This window comes from Abramis brama (assembly GCF_963993115.1).
Source record: "Abramis brama genome assembly, chromosome: 6".
NCBI classification, from domain to species: Eukaryota; Metazoa; Chordata; class Actinopteri; order Cypriniformes; family Leuciscidae; genus Abramis; species Abramis brama.
In genome coordinates, this window is record NC_139968.1 from 39,627,494 (window position 1) to 39,641,272 (window position 13,779).

Consider the following 13,779-nt stretch of genomic DNA (forward strand, 5'->3'; position numbering starts at 1 on the left):
TGTGTTTGGTCTGTTTGTTCAAAAATATCACACATTTAAATGTGCAGATGTGTTTGTAGATTATGTGCTGAACTGCAGTCGAATCGAATCATTCATTATTTAAAAATCACATTTCATGCATTGAAATTAGTAAAAAATTAGGCTAGGTGAGAAAAAAATAAAGCTAAATTCATAAACTTCATTGAGAAGAGCAAATCAACTTTCAAACATATTTACAATGGTGGAATAGCACTTGGGAGCACTTCGACTCGGCGCAGTAATATCATCACTCCGGAAATATCCTCTCTCCCTCTCACTTCAGTCATTAGAACCAACGTGACTTTTTACTGTGCCGAGTCAAAGTGCTCCCAAGTGCTATTCCACCATACATTATAGTTATCCTTTTTACCCGCTTAGAAAAGCGCCACGTTTTATTTTGTGTCACCATACTTGGTCGTGTAACTACTCGTGTAACTGTATTTAAATAGGGCAAATGTGGAGGTGTTTGGTCGCATCTAACTTCATCTCTGTTTGGTCCCTAATGAATGAACTGGGCTAAGCTAAGTGCTATCAAAGTGTTTTGAGTGCACGCACTGAGACGAGAGAGGTATGTATCAACTCATCTTAGTTAAGGGAATAACATAGTTTAATATGAAAAAACGGTGGAGTTTTCCTTTAAGGCTCAAAAATAAAGTTGATCAAATTATTTGCAGAGCGTGTAAATCTTTGAAAACCTTTATTTTTCTTTGTGCATTTCAAACACTTTTCATCACAAACACACAAATTTTGCTCTTTTTTGCGGGTCTAAATCTTTTGCTTGCGAGTTGAAAAGTGTTGTTTGCGAATGAAGCTGTGTCTCAGTGGGCGGTCTCTACCAACCAGGATGGAAGACCCTTTTCTATTGGTCACCCTGGATCGAAGTGACAGGTTGACCACGCCCACTACTTTTTCTCACTGCTGCCGCACAGTGTCTGAGAGAAGAGCGAGCAAACTTGTAACGTGGCGAGCAACAGGTCATTTACTGATTTAAAGGTTGAATCAGCGATTTCAGGCCCAAACATAAATGATCACATTCATCTAATATTTCCTAACGATCCGCTAGCTGCCCGCCCCATAAGCATCCTGTCAAAAAAAACGCGTCTCTGTAGGCAGCCTAGTGTCTGAAATCTGCACACAAAAACAGTTGGTTTCACCAACCACTCAAAACCAAAATAAATAGTATTTCAACCAATACCGACAAGGGTGGGTGTTGTGAGGTTTTCGTGTGCAGCCGTCATAGGCAGCCGTGCACAAGCGCAAAACCTAGTGCAGCTAGCGGATCGTTAGGAAATATTAGATGAATGTGATCATTTATGTTTGGGCCTGAAATCGCTGATAACAACCTTTAATATCATAAACTCAGTGGCAAGTGAACTGAACTATTATCTTGTTATGCTCTCCCATTTAAATACTTAACGTTTGCTAAACCAGTGAAGTCGGGCCAAAGGGTCGGGCTTAGTAATCATGTCTGATCTGCCATAACTTCCGGATCATTTCATTAGACTACCTGAAACTGTGATTGTGATTGAAGTCAATATAAAAAGAGACGTTATATTAACTTTTAACGTCTGCCAGCAGCCATATCACCCTGTAGCCCAAGACTGGTCTCCCACTGAAGCTAAGCAGGGTTGAGCCTGGTCAGTACCTGGATGGGAGACTTTCTGGGAAAATCAGGTTGCTGCTGGAAGAGGTGTCAGTGAGGTCAGCAGGGGGCGCTCACCCTGTGGTCTGTGTGGGTCCTAATGCCCCAGTGTAGTGACAGGGACACTATATTTTCAAAGAGCACCGTCCTGCAGATGAGACGTTAAACCGAGGTCCTGAATCTCTGTGGTCATAAAAAATCCCAGGATGTCCTTCGAAAAAGAGTTGGGATGTAACCCCGGAACCCTGGCCAAATTTGCCCCTTGGCCTCTGTCCATCATGGCCTCCTAATCATCCCCACATACTGATTGGCTTCATCACTGTCTCCTCACTGTAAGCTGGTGTGTGGTGGGCGTTCTGGCACAAAATGGCTGCCGTCGCATCATCCAGGTGGAGCTGCACATTGGTGGTGGTTGACCATGTAAAGCTCTTTGAGTACCCAGAAAAGCGATATATAAATGTAACAAATTATTATTAACAATATTAGTCTTAAAAACTATAATGATAATATAGGTAGGCCTACATAAAATACATAATATAAATTACTTCACACATTTTCTTTCGTTATATAGATTCAATTGTTTTACATGCACTTATCAAGACAGGTTTTAGATATTTTTCTCAGCAGTTTTTTTTAACTTTTTTGCTGTTATGTAAGTGTATTTAAACTTTTTCATATTCATATTTAATCTTAAGTAGAAATTTAAATAACAATGACCGTCAGAAAAGAATCCGTCTGTTGCTTAGTGTGAATTGCTACTGTTAGCTGCTGGTTTAGGCTATATGTCATGTGCATGATCTGTCTGTTAACAAAACTGATATTTCCTACTGGTGGCTCCAGGGGGCCAATGTTTCAGAAAACACTGAAGCTTCCCCAGGCGCCGCCATTGATTAGCAGACCATCACCTGCTGTTAGCATTCCATTGACTCCCATTCATTTTGGCGTCATTTTGACAGCGAATAACTTTACATCTGAGGCGTTTAAAGACTCCATTTGTCCATTATTTATTTATAAAGAAACACGGAAATGTATAAAAGGCTCCATTATCTTGTATCTTACGTTATGGCCCCGTAGAAGCAGTTTTTGTAAAAATAGGCTAACGATTGCGTCATAACCACGTGACTCTCTGTCGCACAGTAGAGAGATTACCGTATGGACGGGAGGAGAAGCTCGCGGGCAATTGGGGGGACGTGGAGGCAAAATGACTAAATAATTAATCAGAATACTTAGCAAAAGTTTCTCCTGCTCCTAGCTCATGGACAGCTTCTACTCACACTCTCTGTCTCTGCAAGTTTCGGAAGGGAATGATTCAGATCTCGGCACAGCTACTAGAAGACAGACGGGTTGCTCACGTCACATCTACGTCGTCAAGCTCAGTTTGAGTCTGCGCAGTACGCTCAGCCATCAGGGAGTGAGTGCTTTGACTTCACTTTTCTCCATTGAATCCAATGGGGTCGCTGTGTCCATTTATTTTACTGTCTATGGGTGGCTCTGGCTGCTATCTATGCTGTTGTGTTGGCTAATAAAATCTATTCTGCGGTAAAACAACTACAGACTGGTTTAGCCAAGTATTTAAGTGAGAGAGCATAAGAAGAGAAGAATTCAGTTCTCTTGTCACTGAGTTTGTGATTGTAACAAAGTTTGTTATTCTGAGAAGAAGGAGGTGGGGTCAAATACCTGAATTAATAAATAACACATAATAAAACAAAACACAACAAAATGTAAAATCCAGGCCTGTCCTCTCTCCATCTTCACTGTCGTCATACTGTTGTCATCATATGCTTCCGCTCCTCCGTGACCGTGAGAGACATGAGAACGGTGCGTCGCGCAGGTGTCGCTCATCAGTAATCACGCCACCAGCCTCGCCACAGTGATATTACATCAGTTATTATCTTACCCAGTAAAGGACCTGTTGCTCGCCACGTTACAAGTTCACTCGCTCTTCTCTTTGCGCGGCAGCAGAGAGAAAAAGTAGTGGGCGTGGTCAACCTGTCACTTCGATCCAGGGTGACCAATAGAAAAAGGGTCTTCCATCTTGGTAGAGACCGCCCACTGAGACACAGCTTCATTCGCAAGCCAAACTTTAAAAAAAATAAAAATAAAGAAAAATAGAAAAATAAAGGTTTTCAAAAAATTTACATGCACTGCAAATCATTTTGTTATCAACTTCTTTTTGAGCCTTAAGAAGACTTTTTTTGCAACCTTTAAATTTAATTACAAAATAATTAGTTTTACTCTCAAACGCAGTATGTTTGATTGAATAAAAAAGACACAAAGAAAACTCCACACTTTTACAGAGGAGGCACCTTTATTAAAAAATCAGTTGTAACCAGAGATGCAGTGTGACTGTTGTTAACGGCTAATTCTAACCCTCACACACACAACACTTACCGACGGTAAGACGGCTTTCTCAATTTAAACTGCACGATGTAGAGTTAAGTCTTTCATCATTAATTTTCAGTGTACAACAATGTACTCATGAGATTTGGAAGGGTTTTTAGGCATGTGATATTGAATTAATGTTTCAGTTAGTCAGTATGTACCATGGTTTACAGCGCAATGTGTGATATCATGATATTTATGTAGGCTATACATGTGCAATATATATATATATATATATATATATATATATATATATATATATATATATATATTTTTTTTTTTTTTTTTTTTTAAGAAACAACATGGACATGTATGAAATCAATGCCCTGTAACATAAAGTCATATTTTTGTTTAGAAACCACAATTTATGTTAAAATATTAATTGTTTGTTAATTTATGACAAACAATTAGAAACTTTGTCTTATTTAAATGAAAATTACAATATTAGTCTATCATATTTCCATGCTAAATTTGATCACTAAATCAATGTCAGTCCTTTTTAAAGCAACACTAAAGAACTTTTCCTCTTCGGTCCCCCTACAGGTTGGAAGCGGAATTGTCCATTACCGCTGTCGTAAATAATTTAGCCTATGGTCACACTCGCTGTTTATCCAGCACCGGCTTTGGAATGAATGATGTCCACAGACAAGGTAGAGTTTGTTACATGATTTCATGAAAGTATGATGTATTGTGACATCAGAAACGAAGAAAAATTAAGTAATAACTATTGTAACGCTTGACGTAAAGCAAGTCAAATTTGTAGTTTCTTATGTCTCATTCGAACTACAGAAATGCGACCCGGTTTGGCAAACTTGCATAGTGTGGTTATAGCAGATATAGGGCTGCAAAGCGGAGGCATAAGTGCCTTTCACCCTGTTACGACTTGATGAACCACTGATTTTGGAAACATTATTTCAAGGTAAAAAAAAATTATTTAGTGTTGCTTTAAAGCCCAAAAGTTGTTGTCATGGTGAAACCTCCAAACATTTGATATCTCAGTTCAGTTCATCTTTATTCATTTCCCGAAGGCAATTTGGTTGCAGCAAACAAGCATACACATAAAACAGGATCACACACACATACACAAAAATAGGAGAAAAGAGAAAGTACCCAATAAATACATTTACCTAGAATTTAAAAACTTCACAGCTGAGGGGACAAATTAATTTTTAAACCGATTAGTTTTACTAAGCGGAGTTCTATACCGGCTACCAGACGGGAGAAGATAGAACTCAGAATACAAGGGGTGAGAATCATCTAACAAAATGTTCTCGGCTTTACCCAAAGCCTGTCTATGGTATTACTGAGCCATAGTCATCTGCTTCCTCCCTGTTATTTTGTTTCCCTGATTTACCATCCTCTCAATACGGTTTTTATTTTTCACATTCAGAGAGTTGAACCAGCACAACAATGAAAAGGATACAACCCACTCAATATAGGATCTATAAAACATGCACATCAGTGTTTTATCCACATTAAATGACCTCAGTTTCCGTAAGCAATACAATATGTTTGGTGTCAGACAAATTCACTAAAATATATTGTCCATTATAGTGAACACAAGTCTATTCCTGGGTCCCAGGAGGATATAATCACCACACCTCTCCTTAGCAAATGCACTTATTACACTGAGCTTTACTGTTAAGGTTTGGACTTTAGACGTTGGAGAACCCATGTGGAGTTGTGGACTCCTCCTACGAGAGGTGGAGGAACAGTCCAGTCTTAACGTATTGCAGATTTGCCCGCTGGTATTTGAGCTGCTCTAAAGTCCGAGAATATTCCTCACACACATCTGACTACAACATGCACCGACGGTAAGACTTTCTCAATTTAAACTGCATGTTGTTGAGTTTAATAACAGTCTCAGTGGGTTTTTAACATTGAGTTAATGTGTGATTTAGATAGCATGTAGGCTAACCATATTGGAATTGAGAAAATTAATCATGGTTTTTACTACAAATAAAACAAAAACAAAAAACAGCACAAATAACACAAATTAGCCATGTTTTTGCGACAGTAATAGTCTAACCATATTTGTCGTGACGTGTAGCCAATGGTCTGTTGTCTGACAGAAAATATGTATATGAGAACAGCTTTTTTTGGACATTCGGCTGTATTATGTTCAAATACAGTGTGTGAGCACGGATTATGAAAAAAAGCATGAAGAAAAATATGAAGGTAAAAGAGTAGCAAAACTCGAGAGCATGTAGATGTGAATTTGACAACTTGTTCAATGAATATTCGCACGTGTACACTAAATAAAAATCTGAAGTTGAATGCTGAAGTCAAACACTTTGCAGCAGGGCTGCTCTCCCGCCCTTTCTCTCTCTCGCTCTCCCGCGCTTTCTCTCTCGCTCTCCTGCGCCTATCTCTCTTTATTTCCTTTTCTATTTGTGACCAGAGTTTAATATTGAACTGTCAAAAGAGCTGTCAAAGCATGATCAGGTGTTCAGGGTGGTCCTTCAAGTTTATTGTGCAGGGATATCACGTTATTGGAAAACAAATTTCGCATATGCTGTCCCTTTTTTTTTTTTGACATGGAAAAATATTTTAGACTCACTTTATGGATTTAATACCTGCATGTTCTACTCATGGTTTGCAGATGCTGTTCCATCTGTGTGTTGATGTTGTTAATAGATACAGGTAAGAACACACTGGTGAAAAAAAAAATATATGTTAAGTATTACTTGCAGCCAGACTAATTCAGGATACTTCAAGACTTGAAGTTCAACTGTGTTAATGATTAGTTAACTTGAAGTGTGCTATTTTGAAACAACTCATTTGTATATTTTAGTTGTATTTAAAGTGTAGTAAAGCATAACTTTTATAGTTCTAGTTTTATAATTTTATATTTTTCTAAAATATACTAAAGTACAATTATTTTAAAGTGTGTTAAAAGTTGTATTGTGAAAATAGGTGTGATGAAAGTATGATGCTAATATAATTTTTATATATTTAAAGATAGTAAAAAAGAATTGTTAGTATATTTGCAATGTACTATTGCAAAAATGAATCTATTTCAAATACAATAAAGTATACTTTTTTTTCATAGGGCAGTACAAACAGGCTAGTGTCACTGGGGTCCAAAAGTTGGTGACCACTAATAAAAATGATTTACTTTGCATTTTTATGATGTAACACTTATTTCATTACATACTGTATTATCTGCAAAACAATGTGAGTTAAAAGTTAGCCTGTATAAACTACATTAATCTTTCCTCTTGCCTCAGTGACAGCAGCACTGGAGCTACATGAACAAAACATGATGATTATGTTCTGAATGATTTGAGATGTCACATGAGCAATGGCACTCATTTAGATTTTCTGAAGTAAAAGTTTGCCTCTAACTTTTTCGACAGCACCGATTAATGATCAAAAATTAAAGCTATAACATACTGTTTTAGCCTCTCAGCACAGGTTGGTTGAAGGCGTTGAAGGAGGCTCTGTCGTTTTGCCGTGCAGTGACAGAAGAATTGTACTTGAAGAAAAACAACTGACAATCCACTGGAGACACAACGACACCAGGAATGTATACGATATTATCCGTGGAGAAGTTTCTGTAAAGACACAAGACCCAGCGTACAAGAACAGAGCAGAAGTTTTACCTGAAGAGCTCAAGAAAGGCCAGATCTCTCTCAAACTCACCGATCTTCAGCTCTCCGATGGAGGAACGTACATCTGTTTCATTCCAGCTGTGACAGTTCATGACAGTACACAACTGGTGGTCAAAGGTGTGTTGTAATTACTATACTTTTGTTCATCAGTTTTAATTTCCATGTGTTTATAATCAAAGTGATCTAAGCTGTGCACTTATTTTGCTCAAATCATAATAACGTGTTTTACAGTAGCCCTACTGTTAGTTTTTACTCCTAATAGTGCTTTGTTTTTGCTTGTTGGTTTGCCTCACAGAAAGATCATTCACAATATGCACAACGGCTCAAATAAGAAGCGCTGGAACAAAAGCAAGGCTGGGAAGGACTCTGCTCCTCCTAATGTCATCTGGATTCCTCCTGCACTTTATTTAAATATTAATTTTATAGTTGAAACCTGTGTGTTCTGCTGTTTCCTTGTATAATGTGCTGCTCTAATCTTGTTCACTATACAGTACACACCATTTAAATGAGAACTGAAAATTAATAACATTAATTACATAATAATATAACATTTACTTAAGTATTTCTTAATAAAACATAATTTATATGAAATCTATAAAGAAGGATTGGTTCAGCCTATTAATGAGGTTCTGTACATAATAAGTAGCCTATAATGGGCGATTATCTTATTTAATTAATAGACCCCTTTTGCGCCGACGTCACAGTTACGTCACGGCGCTAGCTGGAGGCAAAACAAACGGAAAACTGGAGGCGGCCAATACAAACCAGCACAGATTCGGCTACATAATAAGGAGCTTAAATTATTATTTTTATTATTAAATGTCATCTTGTTGTGTTGTTGGGTGCAAGAATCAATGAAAAATGAGTATACTGTATCTGGAATTTTTATTTCTAGAAAATATTCATATCATTAAAATTGGACCGTAGTGTCACTCTTTACATTGTCGTCTTCTTGGCGCTGGCTAGGCAGAACTGCGGATCGTACCACACAAGTCTTTACATGACCATTCAGCACATAGTTATAGGCATCTAAATATATATATATATGTCCTCAGTTTCTCTTTACCCTCGGTTTCTCTATCGGGTAGGTGTAGAAGTCAGGCCACTCAACCGGAGGTAGCTTTAACGTTAATCCTGTCAGATCGTCCATTGACTGAGCGTGTACGGTCATCTGGTTCCGTCCGTTAAAATTAACTTTTGCAAATAACAATCGCGGTCCTGGACAGTGAGTGACCTTGCACATTAAGACAAAATCGGATTTTCTCCAGTCATTGTTAAAAAAACAAGCTAACAAAACTTGCAAACTAGCGTTGGTGAAGCGGCCAGAGGGATCTTTCTGCCTCCAGCTAAGCCCCGCCCACACAAATACGTCACCATGTTTACCAACTGTAAAAGGGTCTATAGGCTACTTCATTTCACATTGATTTAAAACGCGCTGCCTTTTGGCCATTTCTAACTTCTGAAACTGTTTACTGAGTGTAATATTCAATAGACCATGAATAAAGGAAAGTGTCAATAAAGGATTCCTGTGCTGGCGTATTATTATTTCCAAGTGGAGCGGCATCATATCAAATCACCACACATCTCTTTAGCAAATGCACTTAAAGGGATAGTTCACTTTGAAATTAATTTTTGGTATGTTTTAGCTTACCTCAAAGGCATCCAAGATGTAGGTGTCTTTTTTTCCGGAGTAGTTTCAATTTTGATATTTTTAGGTCAAACCGTTCTTGTCTGTCAGTCATATAATGCAGGTCTATGGTCACTGTCTCAAAACAGCATGCACAAAGTCCAAATTAAACAATTCCCCAACGTCCAAATTAAACAATTCCCCATCGTAAGTACACATTGATGGCTTAAGACACGAAATGAGCGGTTTGTGTGAGAAAACGAACAGTTTTTATATAGTTTTTGTCCTCTTGTAAACACACACACCCAAATGATCAGAGGACGCGGGTGCTTCGGTCTGCGCAAGCGCCGGAAAGTGACGGAAAAGGTCAGAGGGTGCGGGCGCTTCGATCTGCGCAAGCGCCGGAAATTATCTCTCGCGCGTGTACGTCACTCATTGTTTACACAGAGATTTCAGAAGCCTTATCTTTCACTGTGAAGATCTAAACATATTTAGACGTACAGGAAATGGCAATGGAAGACGATTTCGATATATCAACAGACAACGTTGAATTTTTTACACAACCATATTTATTTGAACCAGAGTACACCGATCAAGAATCACGAATCACGAATGGAACATAGTAATGCCACAGCTACAAGACGACGAGGACATTGACAGTACCCCGTCATACACCTGCCTGACTGAAGATCTCGAGTTTTCTCCGCTGTTGAGCCGCAGCGTTTTGCACGTTGGCAGGTGTATGACGGGGTACTGTCAATGTCCTCGTCGTCGTCTTGTAGCTGTGGCATTGCTATGTTCCATTCACAACACTTGCTACAAGAACACCACCAATTTTGCAGAGATCTCTGTCTCTCTGAGGCTTGAAGACGTGCTGCTGCAGCGGATGCTTCCTCTATCGCTCTGAGTTCTTGATCGGTGTACTCTGGTTCAAATAAATATGGTTGTGTAAAAAATTCAACGTTGTCTGTTGATATATCGAAATCGTCTTCCATTGCCATTTCCTGTACGTCTAAATATGTTTAGATCTTCACAGTGAAAGGTAAGGCTTCCGAAATCTCTGTGTAAACAATGAGTGACGTACACGCGCGAGAGATAATTTCCTGCGCTTTCCGGTGCTTGCGCAGATCGAAGCACCCGCGCCCTCTGACCTTTTCCGTCGCTTTCCGGCGCTTGCGCAGACCGAAGCACCCGCGTCCTCTGATCATTTGGGTGTGTGTGTTTACAAAAGGACAAAAACTATATAAATACTGTTCGTTTTCTCACACAAACCGCTCGTTTCGTGTCTTAAGCCATCAATGTGTACTTACGATGGGGAATTGTTTAATTTGGACTTTGTGCATGCTGTTTTGAGACAGTGACCATAGACCTGCATTATATGACTGACAGACAAGAACGGTTTGACCTAAAAATATCAAAATTGAAACTACTCCGGAAAAAAAGACACCTACATCTTGGATGCCTTTGAGGTAAGCTAAAACATATCAAAAATTAATTTCAAAGTGAACTATCCCTTTAACTTTATACAGTCTGTTACTGCCACCTGCTGGACTAAATCACATCCTACTCATTACACTGAGCTTTACTGTTAAGGTCTATATGGGGACACGGGAGACTGCAGACCCCGAGCCGGCAGATATACGGTCCAGGCAGTTTTACACCCCTGTTGTTCCTGGTGTGTCCAGTAGGGGGATATACCGCGAAATAACTTGACGCTCAAAACTTACACATTAATAACCGTCCCGTCCATAGACTTTGACTAATTTAGTGTTTTTTGTTCATTTAAATATAAACGTTACACAGACAGTGGAATGATCTGCACTACAGAAAAAAATATCTGTCGATATTCAGTTGGGCTTCACTCTCTTCACTCGGCCTACAGAAGACCATTCTTTTTGTGAATTGAAAAATTAAAAATACACCCAGTTGGATCAAATGGACAAAGTAATGATATATGAACTACTGTAGAATAGTTATATTCACCTTAGGTTTTTAAATACAGGAGACTGAGTGAGTGATATATGTATAAATGTGAATTTGTGAAAGTTACATTTAGATATTAACCATATTTAGCCCATTAGACATACCGTGTAATCATATGGAATATCTGCTGTACTATTCACTATTGGTCACCATTGGCACTATACAGCTACAGAACAGTGTCCTACATATGAGGACAAACACAGTTGATTCCTTTTATAAAATTCCCAGGCCCATTTAGAAGAAAGAGACAATATTGTTGTTCACAAAAAAAGTTATTTATTTACATCATTTATGAATTAGGATGACTTCCATAGATGACTCCCCTATGGCTTGCCACTCTTCTTTAACTGTTTTTCTATCCCCGTCAAAGTGCTCTCGCTCACTGATAAAAAAAGAAGCAAAAGTTGGATAGTGGTAGAAAAAATGGTTATTTGTAAATAATGACATCCTTTATAGGATCCTTACCTTATGTCGATGACAGGTCCTCTCCACAGGACATTTCTCCTCAGCCTCCAAGATGGTCAAATGTCCCACAAAAGCCAGGGATGACATTGATGTGGTGAGTGTGGACTGCATCAATTTGCTCCTGATCTTGAATGTACAACGGCACAGGCACCGTCTTGGTGAAACAAAAAAGTGTCAAGCCACTTTGATTTTTTTTTTTTTTTGGCCACTGATGATGGACTGTGCCGAGAAAATTGAAAATTACATTAAAGGCATGTCCATGTAGATATTGGTTTGGAATGCAGTTAAAAAAAGAGATGTGTGTTTATAGTTTATACAAGTCTAGAGAGAGAGAGATTTTAAGTAGCTAAAGCAAACACACACCTTTATGAGAGATGTGCGATCAGAGTACGATAAAACTCACATTAAGTGCACATACATTTTTGTCCAAATCAGTAAGATATTTTAAGAAAAATGCATATTAAGATATACATTAGATAATTAGATCATCTCATTTATAAGAAACAACTCAAACCAACATCTACGGTACATTTAAACCATATGGGACCAAAGTTTTTAATGCAGGTTTAATCATGACGTCGGAAATAATAAAAAATATGTGAGTGAGTGTGCAGTTCAACTCTTTACTTGGAGAGAGACATACAAATTGAACATACATACATGCCTATTATAAATGTGTCTTTTGTGTGTTCACACCAAAAAAACAAGTTCCAATATCTACTATAATGTTGCTCCAGAAACCATGTAGAATATGTTTTAATGCAAGGAACAAACAGGGTCTAACAGGAGGCCATCTCACGCAAGCTAAAGACAGACAACAAAATAAAATTAAAAATACAATTAATTTTGACAGAGCGGGTGAAGGGCAGCTAAACCTACAACCTGACCTTCAAGTACTTTTATTGTCTCTAGAAATAAATTATAGACCCATCTATTGACATATAGATATGGTTATCAACAATTAGCTTATCATTTATAAAAAAATAAGCATTATTGCTAAACAACAAGTTAATTATTCCTCAATTCGTGTCGCTTGTACAGCCTCCCCCTACTGGACGCATCAGGAACAACAGGGGCGTAAAACTGCCTGGGGGGCGTATGTATATCTATGCGTATATCTACCGGCTCCAGCCTAGGTCTGCAGCCTCCCCATACTCGTTAAGGTTTGAGGCTTGTTCGACTTCATACAGCTCTGCGCAGACCGATCAGCGGCTGACTTGAAGCAGAGCATGGCGGTTAGAAATTTTGTCCGACTTGATACAGTGGCGACGCCACGTGACTGTGACTTATGCTATGATCATCAAAGCACCGCAAGAGCGACATGAGAGTAGCCGGAGAACCATAGACAGTATAAAAATGGACACAGCGACCATTGGATTCAACAGAGAAAAAAGTGAAGTCAATTAGAAGCGCTCACTTCCTGATGGCTGAGCGTACTACGCAGACTCAAACTGAGCTTGACGACGTAGATGTGACGTGAACAACCCGTCTGTCTTCTAGTAGCTGTGCCAAGAGAAATCTGAATCATTCCCTTCCGAATCTTGCAGAGACGGAGAGTGTGAGTAGGAGGTGTCCATGAGCTAGGAGCAGGAGCAACTTTTGCTATGTATTCTGATTAATTATATTGTAATTTTGCCTCCACGTCCCCCCGATTGCGCGCGAGCTTCTCCTCCTGTAATTACAGTAATTTCATACTGTGCAACAGAGAGTTGTGTGGTTATGACGCAATCATTAGCCTATTTTTACAAAAACTGTTTCTACGGGGCCATAACGTAAGATACAAGGTAATGGAGCCTTTTATACATTTTCGTGTTTCTTTAGAAATAAATAATGGACAGATGGAGTCTTTAAACGCCTCAGATGTAAAGTTATTCGCTGTCAAAGTGACGCCAAAATGAATGGGAGTCAATGGAATGCTAACAGCAGGTGGGGGTCTGCTAATCAATGGTGGCGCCCGGGGAAGCTTCAATCTTTTTCGAAACATTGGCCCCCTATGGAGAACTCAGCCAGCGCAGCTTCTCAAGAGCGGCTGCAGGAGGGCTGATGAC

The 13,779-nt window shown here is 38.9% G+C and overlaps 1 long non-coding RNA gene across 1 annotated transcript; it reads left to right on the forward strand.

The window, feature by feature from the left end:
* The first annotated feature begins 5,043 nt into the window (after window positions 1-5,043).
* LOC311085091 lies at window positions 5,044-7,767 on the forward strand. The gene is made up of 3 exons (XR_014606733.1): window positions 5,044-5,856; window positions 6,645-6,685; window positions 7,447-7,767. It is a non-coding gene; the product is annotated as an uncharacterized lncRNA (long non-coding RNA).
* Window positions 7,768-13,779: the final 6,012 nt, after the last annotated feature.